This window comes from Galeopterus variegatus, unplaced genomic scaffold, assembly GCF_000696425.1.
Source record: "Galeopterus variegatus unplaced genomic scaffold, G_variegatus-3.0.2 Scaffold253, whole genome shotgun sequence".
In the NCBI taxonomy this organism is placed as follows: Eukaryota; Metazoa; Chordata; class Mammalia; order Dermoptera; family Cynocephalidae; genus Galeopterus; species Galeopterus variegatus.
The window spans coordinates 175,531-179,221 of record NW_007726364.1 but is presented as its reverse complement, the minus strand read 5'-3'; the positions used below and the strand labels follow the sequence as shown (position 1 = coordinate 179,221).

Genomic DNA, 3,691 nt, shown 5'->3' with positions numbered 1-3,691 from the left:
TTAGCTCAGTTGGTTAGAGTGCAGTGTTGTAACACCAAGGGTTTGGATCCCCAAACTGGCCAGCCACCTTAAGAAAATAAGGCTGGCAATAATTCTCTACCTTACTCCTTAGAGACTTGACTGTCTCCACCTCCACCTCCTGGAACTCTCAAGGCCAGGAAAATGGTAAGATTCCATTTATAATCAGGCAGGAGACTGTCCTCTGTCAAGCAGGAGGTAGAGAAAGAGCTACTTCCAGACACACAAAGCCAGTCACACGAGGTCCTTCAGATTGTACCTATGAAGAAGGGAATAAAAAGTGGGAAAGGAGAGCAGTAGGACTGAAATAAAAAGATTGGAAAAAACTGGTGAGCTAAAGTATTTTTTTTTTTTTAAAGATGACCAGTAAGGGGATCTTAACCCTTGTCTTGGTGTTGTCAGCACCACGCTCACCCAGTGAGCTAACCGGCCATCCCTATATAGCATCCCTAGGCCATCCCTATATAGGATCCGAACCCATGGCCTTGGTGTTATCAGCACCGCACTCTACCGAGTGAGCCATGGGCCGGCCCAAGCTAAAGTATTTTTATTTAATTTGTGTTTTAGAAGCACCCATGCCAGTGCTGGACTGGGAACATTCAGAACCCTCATGGTGAGGCTCCATAACAAGGGTCTAACCAACCTTAGTCCTTTCCATCCTCTCCTACCTTGCAGTGAGGAATACCTAAGACTGGGCTTGTGCTGTGCCAATTGCTTGTATTAAAGGCCCTTGGAATATCCATACTCAATCCAGTTGATTTAATTTGTGTTTTAGAAGCACCCATGCCAGTGCTGGACTGGGATCATTCAGAACCCTCATGGTGAGGCTCCATAACAAGGGTCTAACCAACCTTAGTCCTTTCCATCCTCTCCTACCTTGCAGTGAGGAATACCTAAGACTGGGCTTGTGCTGTGCCAATTGCTTGTATTAAAGGCCCTTGGAATATCCATACTCAATCCAGTTGTGAATGACTAAGGTTTGACCTTGAAAATATGAGCAAATTGTTGCTGGGACATAGAGATTAGACCAGTCTGACTGTGATGCTAGGAAAATCATCAGAGGCAAATTCTGTTCACTGTGGGTGTTATTTTACCTATGCTTGATCTTACTTGGAAAGGATAATGCTGACCTGTGTGAAGGGAGCCAGCGCGCCATCCAAGCAGGGGAGGAAGGATGGGTCAGGAGGAATACCTACTAAAAGGTATTATTAGCCTTTGAGGGTTAGAGCCAGCCAGGTGTGATTTTAGAGATAACCCAGTCACCTCACTTTACTGAATGAAGAAATAGAAACTCTTAGTGATGTGACTTACCCAAGGTCACACAGCTGGTTAATGACTTTCCAACTTTTTTTTTTTTGTCTTTTTCATGACCTTTCCGTCACCAGTTAGGGGATCGCAACCCTTGGCTTGGTGTCGCCCGCACCGCGCTCGGCCAGTGAGCAAACCGGCCAGTCCTATATAGGATCCAAACCCGTGGCGGGAGCGTTGCCACGCTCCCCAGCGCTGCACTCTCCTGAGTGCACCACGGGGCTGGCCCTACTTTCCAACTTTTGAAGACTATCAAAGTAGAAGACGACTAGTAAAAGGCTATTTCCCCTTCTTTCTTCCCACCCCCCATCACAAGGCCTCCCACGGCACAAACTGTAAATATTTACTTATTGTAAATTAGATAAGCACATCATTATGATAATTAGGGAAAGTTTTAGTGGGAAAGCCAGGGAACACAAGCAATAATAACAAAAACTTGGTTCTTACCAGTGACTTTTTTGTTAATTAGGACTAGCAGTAGCCAAAGTTCTTTTTTATTTTTATTTTTTTGCCAAAGTACCTTTAAAAGCACATTCAGAGAAGTAAAGGAAATATACTACAAGAGAATCCCTGCCCTTGAGGAGGTCACAGTCTAGCCAGGGAGACAAATACACACATAAAATGACCTGAGGAGATTACAAGCAACATGTCAACAAGTGCAAAGTAATTTATTGTTACAAACAAAAGACTTAACACTGCAACAGGGTAAAGAGCGATGACAAGCGAGACTTTGTCTAGCTTAGACTGTGGATCAGTAGGTCTCAACCCCAAATGCATCGTTTGGCCCACTGGGGTTTTTTAAAATAATATTAATTAGAACACTAGTTGAGGAGGGAAAATGCCAGCTAATGAATTTAGAAGGAATGATAGAAAAACAGCACTTTGTGAACTTTAATAAAATTATTGGTCTGGCAAAGATTATTCACTGGTGTTAAAAAAAAATAGGTGAAATAGTTGCTGGGCAATTGGACATTCATATAGTGCCCAGTAACACTACACAGTTTACATTCCTGAGGCTGGAAATGTAACTATGTTAGAGGAACCAAACTGTCATCACCCATTTCCTGAAATCAGTCTCAGCATCACTAATGGTAAACCAGTTCTGGTGTGATGCAGGTATGTAACCCAACCTAGTATATATTCTAGTTGCTTCTCATCCCCCAAAAGAAATATCAGTAGAAGAAATACTGGGTTAGAGAAACAAACTGAAGGACACTAAGAGGAAGCAGCCAGACAATTTTAGGAGGTAAAGCATTCTGCAGGGAACTGGCCAGTCCTCTTTAGCAAGTCAGTATGATTTTTTTTTTTTTAAGTCAAAACTGCTAGATTAAAGAGACTTAAGGGAAATAATAATTCATGCAGAGGCTTTAGCACCTCTTTGCGTGCGGGAGCAACATGGTGGACTGGCTTATGCAGCTGCAGGACACCATGAATTCGGCCCAAGCGTGCAGATCAGTTTTGTAATGCCATTGGAGTGTTGCAGCAATGTGGTCCTCCTGCCTCTTTTAATAATATTCAGACAGCAGTTAACAAAGACCAGCCAGTTAATCCTACAGAAGAGTATACCCAGCTTTTTGCAGTGCTGATTGCACAAACAGCAAAAGACATTGATGTTTTGATAGATTCCTTAACCGGTGAAGTATCTACAGCTGCTTTACAGGCTGCTAGCTAATATAAGCTAGAAGAAGAAAACCGCGAAGCTGCTACATGTCTGGAGGATGTTTATCGAGGGGACATGCTTCTGGAAAAGACACAAAGTGCACTTGCTGATATTGCTCAGTCACAGCGAAAGACAAGAAGTGGTACCCCTAGCCAGTCTCTTCCACATTCATAGCACCAGTGATTATGTGGCTGAGAAAAGAACTGTTTCAAAGCCATTAAGAATTCTGCATTAAATTTAGATGTAAGCCTTACCAACAGTTACAGAAACATTAAATACTATGATGTGTTACCTTTTATGCTATTTTTAATAGTCTTCTATTTTCACTCTTGATAAATAAGCTTATAAAAATGTGATTTAACCAGCTTTAAATCACCATTATATTATTATTTTTTATCTGGATGAATTTCAATATCTGATCATAATCGTAAATGATCATAACATAAACAGATATACTATAAAATTGAAAATAATAATACAATGCATAGTCCTATATTCCCTATTGGTTTAAACAAATTGCTATAAAAGATATTTGGGGGTCAATATATATATATATTTATTTTTATTTTTATTTTTTTCTTTTTAAAGATGACCGGTAAGGGGATCTTAACCCTTGACTTGGTGTTGTCAGCACCATGCTCACCCAGTGAGCAAACCGGCCATCCCTATATGGGATCCGAACCTGTGGCCTTGGTGTTATCAGCA

The 3,691-nt window shown here is 41.4% G+C and overlaps 1 pseudogene; it reads left to right on the top strand.

The window, feature by feature from the left end:
• The first annotated feature begins 2,157 nt into the window (after positions 1 to 2,157).
• LOC103585561 lies at positions 2,158 to 3,303 on the top strand (annotated as a pseudogene).
• The last annotated feature ends 388 nt before the right edge of the window (positions 3,304 to 3,691 follow it).